The sequence below is a fragment of the Canis aureus genome, chromosome 38, assembly GCF_053574225.1.
Source record: "Canis aureus isolate CA01 chromosome 38, VMU_Caureus_v.1.0, whole genome shotgun sequence".
Classification (NCBI taxonomy): Eukaryota; Metazoa; Chordata; class Mammalia; order Carnivora; family Canidae; genus Canis; species Canis aureus.
Genome location: NC_135648.1, coordinates 3872340 through 3886892, shown reverse-complemented (window position 1 = coordinate 3886892; position 14553 = coordinate 3872340). Strand labels below are relative to the sequence as shown.

The window sequence follows — 14553 nt, the reverse complement described above, 5'->3', positions numbered from 1 at the left end:
GCAGGTAGGCTGGGCAGGGACCCCTGGGGACCTCTCACCCTCACTGGATGGGAACCGCGGGCGTCTCTGTTCCTCCCAAGCACCTTTGGAGTGACCCTAACTCACACATAGTGGAGCTTTCTCCTCCCCGCAAGTGCGAATAGCAGCACCCACGCCTTCTTCCCTGCAGCAGAACCGGGGGTACACGCCCCACTCGGAGAAGCGTCTGAACTTGCCAAACTCACAAATCATGCAGCGTTTATCCACATTTCGCAAGAACTCTCTGCACAGCCCTGAAGCGCCAGGTACCCCTGAATAAGAGCTTTCCACGGGGTACGAGGGCACCGACGCGCAGCACCCAGAACCGCCCCATCTACTTACTGACCTCCTGAATCACGAGTGCGGCTCCACCTTACAAACAGCCGTTCGCTCGGCGCACCGGGCACCGGGTTCCCTTGACCGGTAAATCCTTCCAGGGCATTCAGAGCATGGCCCGGTGTGCTTAAGTGCTGTCACGGTCAAGTTTTCAGGAAGACAGCCCAGCTCCGAAGCGAGGCGCATCTGATTTGGCAGATGGTCATCCTCCCCGGCCAGCGGGCTTCCCAGGTCCCAAGGCCCGAGAGGAGGTTCCAGGGGACGGCGGCGCCTTCCCGGATTCCCAGCAGAGATCTTCCTGTTCAGGCTGCCCTGGGGTCTGAAGAGGAAGTGCCTGCCCTCCCGGAAAGTCATCTGTAGCCTCCAGCCTAAGGACAGGCCTTCCCCGCGGGCAAGGGCGGGGTTCTGGAAGGCTCGTCAGGCTGCAGCAGACGCCGGTACTGGGAAGCCAGGGGTACTGGGGGGGGGGGGGGCCTCGGGGGCGCGGGCGGGGGGCCGAGGCAGGTAGAGAAGCCCCACATGCTTGCTTTAGGGCCGCATGTTTTCACGCAGGGGCCATCGGGGCCTCCAGGCTTGTTTTCCTCTCTGCTGACTCATTTTCATCTCAGATTCAACAATTCGAAAGAGCAATCTTTGGAGTGTTTAATACTCAGCAAACAAATATGCAGAAATGAGCTTGGTTTTGGCAAGAGTCGGGCCCCCAGACACACACCCATACACACACACGCGCGCGCGCGCACACGGATGCATGTGCAAGGGCACACTCACACACCAGCCAGCCTCGGGTGATGGGCTCCCAGAGACTTACTAAGTCTCCCTCAGCCCGTCCTTCCTCTGGGAGGCCCAGCCTCGCGCTTCGCAAAGTGTAGCCCCGCAGAGCTAAGGCCAAGGGCCCCACCGCCCCATCTGTGTTTGCACACAGGCCATGCCCCGGCCACCCGAGGTCACGGTCCCGGCTCAGAGGCCGTGAGTCTGCGAGCTGCGCGGCTGCCTTGCTTGGAAGGGCACTTTGCTCCCTCCTCCTCCTCGCTCCTCGGGCTGGAAGGTGGACACAACCTGGGTCTGCCGCGGCAGAGGAGGGAAGCCAGGTAGCTCTCCCTTTCTGTCCCTCGGCCTCTGTGGAGACGACAGGATGCTGAGTGACATCCTGGCCCCAGAAGACTCTGCCCCCGACCAGGGACACATGGAGCCCAGAACCCTGACTGTGTGACATCGTGCGAGGTTACTTTCCACATCATCGGCGTCACATCTGACGCCTTCGCCGGATGAGCAGGAGGCAGAAGGAGGGTAAGGACAGCGAGGGCAGGGCAGTTTGCAAACACAGAAAGAGCTGTGGCCCAGCACCCTAGGGCCTGCGGGGTCCCGGGGGTGCTCACCGAGTCCCGCTGAGCTCCAGCAGCCCCTGCGTCTTCATGTGCATCCCTCCTTGGCACCTAACCCCCCGTGGGCCGGCACCTGAGCAGCTTTCCCACCAGCCTCCCATGCCCTCCCTCGTCCCACGCTCTGCCCCAGGCCCTCCCCCCCCTCCCCCCAGCCCCCACCCCACACAGGGGAGCAGAGGGCGGACTGCGTGCACCTGCGTGCATTTCCAGGCGCTGGAAGGTCTTGGCACAAGGTACTAGGCTCTGAGGGGCTTGGGGGTTACGGAATAAAGACTCTAGTCTTCAAATATATGGACCCACAGCAGTGGGAGCTTAGGGGACCTGAGAGCTCACCCATCTCCATCCCCTCTGGTTAAAGGTGAGGAAAGTGGGGCAGCCTGGAAAGCGGAGAGGCCTCGACACAGGCAACTGCGGGGCAGGGCCCGGGCCCAGCCTCTGGTCCCCCAAACCAGCTCTGCCCTCCTGCCTCACGGCCTGCCCTGGGCCGACCTCCTCTTCGTCCTTCCTAAACCTCTGAGTGCACACACCTTCCTTAGGCCCTGTCTCTCTCAGATAACTCATTTCTTTTTTTTCTAAGATTTTTTAATTACTGGGGCACCTGGGTGGCCCAGGGCGTGATCCTGGAGACCCGAGATCGAATCCCGCGTCGGGCTCCCCACAGGGAGCCTGCTTCTCCCAGTGCCTGTGTCTCTGCCTCTCTCTCTGTGTCTCTCATGAATAAATAAATAAAATCTTTAAAAAAAAAAAAAAAAAGGAACATGGCCCAGTCAGGGTGCTCCTGCATGTCTGCATTTCCATCTGACTCTCGCTGCCCCCACGCGTGGACCCCTCCATGAATCTGCCGAATCAGAGGCCAAAAGCGTGCTTCTTACCTGTGCCTTTAGTTTTTGCACCAGCTAGCAGCTATCCAGCGGGTGCTCAGAGGACACGAAGCCTGGCCGACGGGTCCCCTCCTTGCTCATAAAGCAGGCAAGGCCAACAACACCAACCCCTGGCCTGGGACCCGCGTGCTAAAGGTCGCCGTGAGTGACGCTTCCTCTGGACAAACCGACTGGGTCCTTTACCTGCGGTCGCCTGACAGCCATAAAAGGTCCTGAACTGTGATGCAGCACAGCAGGAGGCGGCCTGGGGCCCAGGAGAGCCGGGCGGTGGCCACACGTGTGGGGACAGTGACGTGATCGCGCTGCGGGTCCCTGGGTGTGACGGCACACCCGGCTGCACCACCTGCAGGCCTCGGGCTCCCTGCACCCTCGCCCCCCCCCACCCCCCGGGCCGCCCTCTCTCGGGGCCATGGTCGTGCTGGTGCCTTAACAGCCCGGGGCCCCATCGGGGGGCTGGCTTCCTGCAGGAGCCCGATCACACCTGCAGACTCTCCAGGACGCGAGTGGATCCCTTCGCATCGGGTGGCAGGAAGCTCTCCCGAACCCCAGAGGATGGCAGCGCGCTGCCAGCGAGCCCTGCTTTCCGTTCCGCCAGAGTTTCTCCACGACAGGCTCTCAGATCCTCTTTCCCAGACACCAGCTGGGACCTCCCTTGCAGCAAAGCAACCCAAGTGTCTCCCCTTTACATACTCGGGGCCTCCTGAATACGTGCGCTAACCACGGGGCTTTTGCCACAAAGAGCTCGGACATCCCTCTCCTCCTCTGCCACCCTCAGCAGGAGGACTTCACCTCTGAGACCCTGGCAACCAGGGTGTGTGGTGAAACCTTCAACCATAATATAGGTCAGACCCTTCATTTATTTGTTTATTATTTTAAAGTAGGCTCCACACCCAACCCGGGGCTTGAACCCACGACCCCAACATCAAGAGCCATGCGCTCTCCCAGCTGAGCCAGCCAGCTGCCCCACGTCAGGCCCTTTAAACAACCAGATACCAATTAATGCCGTGGTTAAAAGGCACTTATCTAGGGACCAGGACAGTATGAGATACGGACACAATTTGAAAACGATGTCGCTGTCACAATTAGACGGGATGATGCACATAAAGGGCTCGCAGCGCAGTGCCCGGTGCCCGGGAGATGGCAGGTGCTTGTTCATATTTAGTTGTTATTTAGTAGCAGAATCATGCATAGGATGGCGGCGGAGAAGGAAACCAGGCCAGTAGCCACGGTGACAAGGGCGTCTGGGGTGGGCCCAGCCCAGGCCTGGTCACCTGAACATAACACAACAAAAAGCATCAGGGCCACCCGGGTGGCTCCACAGTTGAGCACCTGCCTTCAGCTCAGGGCGTGACCCCGGGGTCCCAGGATCGAGTCCCACATTGGGCTCCCTGCATGGAGCTTGCTTCTCCCTCTGCCTGGTCTCTGCCTCTCTCTCTCTCCCTCTCTCTCTTTCTCTCTCTGTGTCTCTCATGAATAAATAAATAAAATCTTTGGGAAAAAAAAGTCATCAATGCCAGCTCCGGGCCGCAGATGCACAGACAAACATGCAGGAAAACCAGCCAGACAGCGGGTGAGCAGGCTGGCACCCGGCCCTGGCTCCAGGGCTCGCAGGGCACAGTGGAACCCAGGGTGTTACGGAGCCGGGGCCCAGGGACGCACAGACCCCCAGGGTGCTGGCTCCACCACCCTGGACACACGGGGCCCCCGGCTTTCTGCCCAGATCGCGGAGCCCGAAAGCCTCTTGGCGGTGCTTGGGTTTGAATGGCACAGCCTGGTCCCGTCGGGGTCCCCACGCCCCCACCAACAGCCCCCGCGGCCTACACTCCCGGCCGAGTAGGAAGGCGCTTGGCCAGGGGAGCCGCGCTTCTCACACTTTCCACGGGCTGCCTTCGTGGCCACTAGACCGTCCCTCCTCTGCCGCCTTCCACGGCAGCCCCCGAAGCAAGCGGGCAGAGAACAGAAGTTTATTTAAGGATCGGAGACACCTGCAGACTCCATCTGCTTCGGGAGGTTCCCCACCGAGCCACCTGTGCTGGCCGCTGGCCCCTGCCTTCGGAAGAGCCGCCCGCGCCCCCCGACTCCCAGCCCGGGGCCAAGACGCCACGTCACCAGGGCCAAGTGTGGAACCGAGGACCTGGACCTGCCCCGTCCCGGCCAGGGAGCCTTCTCCACGCAGTCAGGGGGCGCCCACCCTGAGGTCAAGCCACTGTCTCCACTCCACCGGCGGAAGGCCCACCCCCTCCAGCTCCTCTGGACGTGGCCTAGAGGGAGCCCCTTCCACCAGGTAGATCACGCCTTCTCTCACATCAGCCCTCCCACCTGGGGCTCAGAGGCTTGGCTTCGGGACAGAAACAGACACGGACATAACATTTGTCGGCTGCGATCTTGCTCCACGGCCTCCCCTTCCCAGCTGGGCTGTGAGCGCCTCCCCCAAGGGAGGGACCTTATCAAGGTGGCTTTAAATCCCCAGGGCAGGGCAGAGTCTGGACATATGCGCGGAAGGTGCTGGTGGATGCATGGGTGACCCCGGGGGTCCGCGGCGCCCAGGAACGTCCAGGGGAGCCGGTTGGCCTGCTGACCGCTGGGAGGGGGGAGTACACAAGCTTCGTCCCTTGGCCCCGCTCCTGCCCGGCCCTCCTCCCAAGCCTAAAGGGGTCTCCTCCTCCGACTCGACACCATGGCATCCAGACCCCGTAACTTAGCAGGTGCCGCGTGGGGGCTTCTATCGCTCCGTCACCGGGCTTGTGGACGGTGCGAAAATCTTGTCTCCGCAGCAGGACTCGGAGCTCCTGGAGGGCGAGGACCCTTGGCACCTCGCAGGGCTCCTGAGAATACGCAGGCACTTGTGGAGCACGTGTTCAATGCCAGGCAGCACGCTAAGTCTCACCTGAATATTCCCACGTGGCCCTCCTAGCAGCTCCCTGAGGTTATTACGATTATCATCCTCGTTGTACAGAAGAAAACACTGAGAAGAGAAAATCAGCCGGAGATGGCTCGGGTGGCGAGTGCAATGGCCTTCCATCTCTGGTTCCTGACAGCTGGCTACCACGGCTCTGAAGCTGGGCCGGGCGGGCTTTCCCCAGCACCCCTACTCCCAGGCTACAGGACATCGTCATCAGGCACGAGGCGATGGTCAACTACTCCGCTTGCAAGATTTCGACCCTACCGCCAGCCAGTGAACCCGACTCGGGGAGGGCATTCCCACCTGATCCCCGCGCCGCTCACTGTTTCCCACTGAGGGACGAAGGGGAGCCTCCCGGGTACCTGAGCTCGGAGCTGGGTTTGGCATCGCGGCGTCGGGACGGCTCACGCGAACTCACCCACACGGTCGGCTCGGGGTAGCCGAAAGTTCTGGTTGGGGGGCAGCTGTCTCTATGGCTCTCGAAGCTTGGACAATTTCGGAAGGCCCACTTTGTTAAGAAACATGGTATAAAATTACAAATGGCAAATTAGGGTCAGGACCTCAGAAGGATCTCGAACAAGTGAGGAGGGCAGACGCAGAAGCTACAGCACCTGGCAGCGAGTGCACCTCGGGATCTGAGCTCTGGTTCTGGCTCCGCTACTCGCGATCCCCTTCCCTGATCGGGCTACAGATGAGGGGTTGGGATGAGGAGGAGCGGGGTTGGGATGAGGCCCCGCTCGGCCCTGACACACTGAATTTTATCGCGCGTGGTGCGGAACCCGGGCCCAGGCTCACCGCAACCTAACAGAACTGCCCCCCGGCCCGGGAGGGATTCAGCTCCTCCCTCCAGCCCAGGCACATACTGTATTACAGTAATGAGAGCTTTGGTTGCTTTAAATATCACAAAACAAAAACAACGGGCAGCCTGTGTCCATCATCGTCCCCCGTCCAGACCACAGAGGAGAGCGCCGCCAGACCGAGGCCAGAGCGGAGATGGCGAGCGAAGCCCACATAGTCCCTTTCAGGAATCCACTGGCTCGCATCTGGAATGAAAATCACCCATGGCAGGGGCCGTGAAGAGCCGGTCACGGAGACAGCCCGCGAGGTCACTCTGGGACAAAGAGGCCCCAGAGAGTGAGAGAGATTGGAGGCCCGGGTCCTGGATCCACCAGGGCCGAGCCGGTGCCAGGCCTGAGGCTGCAGGAACCGCCGTCTCTCACCCCTGGGAGAGGCCGAGGAGTCCAGCCAGAGGTCTCCACAGAAATGAGGCGAGCCTCCCCCTGGGTCCTGGGAGGCACCCGCAAAGCAGAACGACAAGCATCCATCAGCTGGGAAGGAGCCAGTGGGCAATGTGGAGAGGCGCGGAGCCGGATGCCTTGTCCCTCGACTTCCCCCAAAGCCGCAGAGCCGACCTGCAGGGGGACCCAGGAGGCCCTACAAGGCCTGGAAGCAACCACGACGCCGGTCAGCTCACCACAGAGGGTCCTGAGCAAACGCATGTTCTGTAAGGTGACCTGTGTTAGGTGTGGGGGATTCACCTGTGTTAGGTGTGGGGGATTCAGAGGCCTCGTCGTGTGGTGAGTTGGTGTTGAAGGCAGGATGAAGGGCCCTGAGCATCCTCCACGCTGGACGGTGAGCAGGGCCACAGGCACACCGTCCTCCCTCCGGCCTCACCTCCTCCCCTCCCTGCCTCTGGCTGGCCGCCTCTGCCGCTCCAAGGTGCCCCCCCCCCCAGCCCACCATGATTAGGGAAAGTAGCCAGCATGTACATCAGGACAGATGGGGTGAGGGGAGGCAGATGCTCTTGCTACACCCTGCCAGTCCCAACCCTAACCCCTCCCCGCCACCCCCACTCTCCCCCCCGTGTGCGGTGCCTCCACCAGAAAAGGAAGTTGAGAGATTTGCCAGTAATTTGTGTTTGATGGCAAGCCACCTGTGGGCAACTCTTCCCTAAGCTTTAGGTTCTTCCTGGATAAGGTTTCCCCATAACCGTGTCAGTCAGATATTTTTAAAGGAGAGTGGAAGGTCTGAAGTCAAATGAAGGACTGAGCTCCTTTTGCGAGGATCCTGCCCGGCAGTTCCGCAGGAATGTGCACCACCCGCATCGTGGGGATCCCCACGTGCTCGCAGAGGACAGAGCTAGGCCAGGGGAGTTAGTCTTGGGAAAAGGCTGGGGTTGGGGGCTGGGGGTTGGGGGCTGGGAGGGAGGAAGCTACTACGAAATCCACTGAACATGAAAACCAGCACCTGGAATGTCCGGTTCCCACCACGTGGCCTGGTCAGCCCTAGAACATAGGCTCCGTGAAGGGAGCCCTTGCTCTGTTGGTCTGAATCAACCGCTGAATCCCCCACACCTGACACAGTGTCATGGAGCAGGCGATCAGGACGTAGGGGTTGACCTCCTGGTTAGTAGGTGTCCGCAAACGTTGGTTGCCTTTCCTTCTCCATGTCTCTCAGGAACTTAAGTGGACAGTGGGTGTGTGGCTCTTCTGCCACTTACTTTGTGGCTGGTTCTAAATGGACAGGACTGTCCTAGAGCACATTCCTCATCTGGCCTCCCTCCTCCTTCCCCCTCACCCCATTCCACCGAGAACCGAGAACCGCACAGCAGCAAGCTCTCCATTTCCTTCCCTTCTCTGAACTCCTCACTGATGGTGATTACCTACTGCCTTGGACTGGAAGTTAATTTTCTTTTCATATGATTCAGTCTTGTCTCTGTTTTTATCCCATGTGTATAGGGCCTACTGTACTTATCTCATTATAAATTCACTGAGGTCAGGGACTGAGTTACAGATCCTCTGTAGGCGCCATGGCAGCCAGCGCCCTGCGATATACATTTCCAAACTGCACAGACTGTCTCCCGAGCTCTGACTTCCCTGGGAATGCTGTATTCATTACTCACACTGCTCCTTTTCCCTTAAATGTATTCCCAACTTTTAAAAGGATAAAAGGCTCTAGACATTCCTTAACCAGCATTTATTGATGAGTTCTCACATACCAGACGATGTGCTGGGTGGGAAAGAGGAAAAGCTGTATACAGGCGTACCTTCGAGATATCGTAGGTCTGGTGCCAGACCACCACCACAATGAATATCCCAACAAAGTGTGTCAAATGAATTTGTTGGTTTCCCAGTGCATTTAAGTTCTACTTACACTATACTGCAGTCTATTAAGTGTGCAATAGCATCATGACTTTAAAAATTAAAATAATAATTTTTTATTATTATTAAATTATTAATTAATTATTAAAAATAATTTATTGATAAAAAATGCTAACCACCAATTTATTGATAAAAAATGCTAACCACCTGAGCTCTCAGCGAGTCATAATCGCCAATCACAGATCACCGTAACAAGTATAATAACAACAAAAAAAGTTTGAACTACTGTGAGAATCACCAAAATGTGACCCAAAGACACAAAGTGAGCAAAACCTGTTGGAAAAATGGTGTCACTACACTTGCTCAACACAGGAGTACCACAAACCTTCAATGTGTTAAAAAAAAAAAAAAAAAGTATCTGCAAATGTGATAAAGCACAGTAAAACAAGGTAGGCCTGCGTACACGCACACACACACATGCAATGTAGATCAGAAAAGTCATGGTGTAAGTCTCTTTCTCTACAAAAGCCGAGAGTGAGGTAGCTGGGTGGTTTGGCGGAAATGGTGCCTGACTAGCTGCTCCGCTAACGGTGTAGACTTGGAGGAGCTCAGTACTCTATCCTGAGACTCTTCCTCTTAATCTGTAAAACAAAGGACATGCCAAGGACACGCCCTCTCTCATATACTGTCCCTTGTGGACAATGAACAGCTCCAAAGTTCATATGCTGACAATCTGTAGTGGAAAATAAAAGAGCTAGAGCTGGGGCACATGGGTGGCTCAGTCCATTGAGTGTCTGGCTCTTGGTTTCAGCTCAAGGTCATGATCTCAGGGTCCTGGGATTGAGCTCCATGCTCAGCAAGAAGTCTGCTTCCCCCTCCCTCTGCCCCTCCCCTTGCTTCTGTGCTCTCTCTCTGTCTCTCTCTCTCAAATAAATAAATAAACCTTAAGAAATAAAAGAGCTTTAGCTATTGAGAGAACAAGAGTCATGAGATTGAAATAGAAGATAAAATCTAAACTGTGTTTAAAAACAGCTATTTAAAAATTGAATTATCAACTTCATATATAATCATATAATGTAATGATTCAACAATTCTATCCATTACTCAGTGGCCACCACGATAGGCAGAGTCACCATCTGTCACCAGATGACACTATTATATTATTGATTCTATTCCCTAGGCTGCACTTTTCATCCCTGTGGCTTATTTGTCTTATAACTGAAAATCTATACCGCTTAATCCTCTTTACCCATTTCACCCATGCCCCCCCACCCATTTCCCCTCTAGAAACCACCAGTTTGTTCTGTGTTTAAGAGTCTGGCTTTTTTGTTTGTCTCTTTCTTTCTCTGTTCATTTGTTTTGTCTCTTACATTTCACATAAGTGAAATCATATAGTATTTGTCTTTCTCTGAATTATTTCACTTGGCATTACACTCTCTAGCTCCACCTATGCTGTTGCCAATGACAAGATCTCATTCTTTCATGGCTGAGTAATATTCCGTTTTATATACGCATCACATCTTCTTTATCCATTCATCTATCGATAGTCACCTGGACTGCTTCCACATCTTAGCCATTGTAAGTAAAGCTGCTATAAACATCGGGGTGCATTATCTTTCTGAATTCATATTTGCATTTTCTTTGGGTAAATACCCAGGAGTGGAATTACTGGATTATGTGGTATTACTGCTTTAATTTTTTGAGAAATCTCTATACTCTTTTCCACAGTGACTGCACCAAACTGCATTCTCACCAACAGCACACAAGGGTTCCTCTTTTTTCCCCACATCCTCACCAACATTTGTTATTTCTTATCTTTTTGATTCCAGCCATTCTGAAAGGTATGAGGTGATATCTCGTTGTGATTTTCATTCGCATTTCCCTGACGATTAGTGATGTTGATCTTTTCATATCTGCTGGCCATCTGGATACATTCCTTGGAAAAACGTCTATTCAGGTCCTCTGCCCATTTTTTTTTATCTCATTATTTGGCTTTTTTTGGTGTTGAGTTGTATAAATTCTTTAAATATTTTGGATATTAACCCCTTATTGGATATATCATCTGCAAATATCTTCTCCCATTCAGTGGCCTGCCTTTTTGTTTTGCTGAGAGTTTCCTTTGCTATCCAAAAGCTCTTTATTTTGGTGTAGTCCCAATAATTTTATTTTTGCTTTTGTTTCCTTTGCCTGAGGAGACACATCTAGAAAAAAATGATTCTGTGGCCAGAAGCAGCTACTTTTAAGCCCACATCAACAAACTCCCTACCCAGAGACTTTAGTAGCGACACTCAGTGACTGGTCTATACTCAAAGTCACACTTGTGAATCCAGTTGGGAAGCCAACTTCCACATGAAACAAGAGTGAATATAAGACTTTATATTATTCTTGGTCTTTTCGAACTCACTGGTTCCATGAGCTGAAAATATAATCTGGTTTTATAGCTGGAGGAGAAGGAAAAGTTCCTAATAGAGTATAACTCTTTTTTTTCCAGCTGATGGGAGAAGTTGAAAATTTTCAAAGGAAAATGGAAGAAATCATCCAAAAGGGAAGGAAGAATGACAGCATTCACACAAAAGCAAGAGTAAGGAATATGATTCAGTACTTTGTGCACAATAATGCCTGTGGTAAGGATGCTGGGAAGAAAATGAGAAAAGTGGAGAAAAGAACTCCAGACTGTACGGCTGGCACCATAAGAAGAATGAGACTTTCCTCGGGGAAAGTGTTTTGGACTCTGTGACAAGGGAGCAGAATCTCCAGAGTCCACAGGTTCAAGTAGGAAAAGGAAAGAAGTTATTTCCCTACAAAGAAAATAAGAGGATTCATTGAAGGACCTTAGAATGTTTCACCTGGCCAAAAAAAACAAGCTCCCCTAGGAGTTGATGGTCTTGAAATACATGATACACTCTTCCAAAGTAGAGGTATTCAGATCACACAGCACAGCTTCAAAGTCATAACTAACCAAGTTGCAGAGAGGCAGATTTTAACCAAACATAAGAGGGAACATCCTAAAAATTAGAGCCATCCAAAATTGGGGTGTGTTTTTTGTCGGGGTATGAGCTCCCCATTACAGGAAGTGTTCAAGTAGAAGCTGAACAATCACCTTATTTATAAGACTGTAGGGAACAGTCCTTTGTTGTGCAAGAGACTGTGTTAGCTAACTTCTAAAATCCCTTCCAGTTTTAATCATCTATGTGTCTGTTCATTACAGCCCCAAACAGGGTAAGCTGACGGGCAATCCAACGCAGAGGAATGTGTGATTTGAAAGAACTATTTTTTTATGCTGATGCAGATTCGAAGCTTCACACAATGATAACTTATGGCCACTGAGTTCCACGATTTGTGGACATGTGAACACTTGCACGCTCACACCACCTATGCAAGCAGACACCACAGCAGACCATTGTTACCTTTCATCTTATGCATAGGCCATCTGGCCCAGATCCTGTGGCAAAAGTGACGTATCAGGACTTTGCTCTACTAGGGCTCAATTGCTTAAAGTAACTTTGAGCTTCAGTCAGAAATAAGATCTGGAGAGTAGTATTGATCACTTTTCCAAGAAAATATAGCAAACTTATTGAAGACCACTTAATAGTCATAAAGAATAATTCGATCTACTGGGGTCAGTCATAAAGTCCCAGGCACTGAAGTGTTTGAATCTATAAACATACATGAGTAAATTACCTGTTTTTCAGTTCCTCCTCTTGTGTTCTGATCTCCCTAAACCCTAAATTATTTATCAGGGTCTTGGATACCACTGAAATGTAAGCCGACACTGCTCAGTGTTTGTCTTATTTCGCTTCCCTATGACACATACAGAAGACAGAATATGGGAAAGAAAACACAGGTTTGAATCACACAGCATATAGTTTCCTTTTCTGTCTCAGTAGCTCTAAGCAGTTTTGGGGGCCTGGACTCTGCATGTACCCACAGTGTCCTGAAGGTGACTAATGACCGAGCCACATCTCATAGCTACAGCCTCTCAGAGCCATCTCCTCTAACAGCCTGTCATGTCCTCAAATCCCAAAATTAGAGTTCTACAGTCCCAGGGCTTCCAAAACTTTAGTTTGAATGTACATTTTCACAGACATACCATATTTAATGTCCATTTAATAAAAGAATGACCCAACCCAAGTCTGCTCATCCTTCTATGCAAATACTCCCTATTGTGCAGACATCTGTGTGGACACCAGGGTCCCGAGGCTGACATCATGTGATAAAAATCTCGAAAGCTCAACACCACTCATATAAAATCCTGGAGTCCCGGAGCCTTGGGTGTGAATCTCCAATATAGTGCTCAAATAAGTGGCACGGTATCCTTGGCTTAGCTCCCTGAGAAGGGATGTGACATATAGAAGTTCCTAGGTTATGGCCGTGGGATCCATGGTAACCCAAGAAGCATAGCATTCACCAGGTCCCGCACCTGAATATAGGGTCCAGGGCTGATTAGAAGGAACACCTTCACCCAAAGTGCCAGAATGTAATGTTACCAGGGGAAGCCAGGATATTGCTGCCAAACATCAAGTGTGGGGTGAGCTAAGGTTGAAAACAGGAAAGCGAATCATAAGGTTTGTATCCTGCAATATTGGAAACAAGAGACACAGGTAGAGTCTCAGGGCAAAGTCATGGTCACTGTGAATGTGCTGACGTGCACCTCTGTACATCGGTGGCAGTTTAAAGAAGCTCTCTCATGAGAAATATTTGTTCAAAGATGCTTATAGTCAGGGCATGTGTGGGCTACTACTTTCCTAACTAATTTGGCCAGGTCCCAATTGATATAACAGGGCAGGTAAGAAAAGAAGCTAATTAGGAGGAAGAGATCTTTCTGAGTACTATCTAAAGTATTTGTTTTGCAAATCCAAAAATCTTGGCATTTTGTGAATAAGAATGTCACCTGGGAGCCTGAGCAATTAAGCCCACATCCATGGTTTTATGAAGCTACAACTGCGTATTCACTTGGATAAAACTGATGGCACTTTAGAAATAATGAGCAATTCTTATAGAAAGGAAATAAAAAGAAACTTAAGTTGAATACACTGAGAAACTCTACATTTTGCTTTTATTTTCTCATGCTTTGAACGAACCAAACGAGGTACAGAGAATGGCATGAGAGTGTCCAGCCACCAGCTGGGCGGCCTGTAGGGACCAGATCACAAAACCACATCTAGCCACAAACCATTCTCCAACAGCACTCCATGCTCTTCAAAGCCAACGTTCATAGAAGGGAGCAATCCCAAATTACAGCAACCACTACAGTCAGTTTTTTACAAAAAAAAATATCTGGATTTGCAGTGCAGGGTAAAATCAACGAGTGATATTGGGAAAGTAGGAGAAGTGTCCAGAACGAATGCAGATTTGGAACAATGGGGTATAAACAAATGCAAGTGGAATCAGCACAGATCTTATAAGGGCAACCCTTAAATCATTGTGGCCTAGCAAGGCCACTGTTTAGGATGATGATGCTAACAGGACCAGTTCCAATTCAGTTCAGCACACAGGTTTTGAGGCGGCACAGGAAAATCCGAATGCCTCCAGTCCGTTCTCAAGATTTCCTTGCCCTCCCACCACATTCACATCCCGCATCACGGGGCAGGGACATAAGTCAACAGGCCATGCTAGCCTTCTGCAGTGTGGACTGCCATGGGAGCATCCTGGTGCAGATGATCCAGGTTACATCAGGATCTGAAGAGCCCCAGAGAACAGTCTCACAGCACAGAAAACCCCCAAAGGATTACAGATTGAAAACTCCTCCCCCTCATTTTTTATATTTCCCGTATGAGTAAAACCATATGATGCTTGTCCTTCTCCGACTGATTTATTCACTCAGCATAATCCCCTCCAGTTCCAACCACATTGAAGCAAATGGTGGGTATTTGTCGTTTCTAATGGCTGAGGAATATTCCATTGTATACATAGACCACAGCTTCTTTATCCAT

At 52.0% G+C, this 14553-nt stretch overlaps 1 protein-coding gene across 5 annotated transcripts in view; it reads right to left on the bottom strand.

Moving 5' to 3' along the window:
- DDR2 (discoidin domain receptor tyrosine kinase 2) overlaps positions 1-14553 on the bottom strand; it is a 149368-nt gene that overhangs the window by 70122 nt on the left and 64693 nt on the right. The window contains exon 1 of one of the 5 annotated variants that reach the window (XM_077886843.1): positions 365-794. The exons of the other annotated variants lie outside the window; for them this stretch is intronic. The gene's annotated coding sequence lies outside the window, so the exon portion shown is untranslated. Of the gene's footprint in view, positions 1-364; positions 795-14553 lie in introns of those variants that run through there. 5 annotated transcript variants of the gene reach the window in all.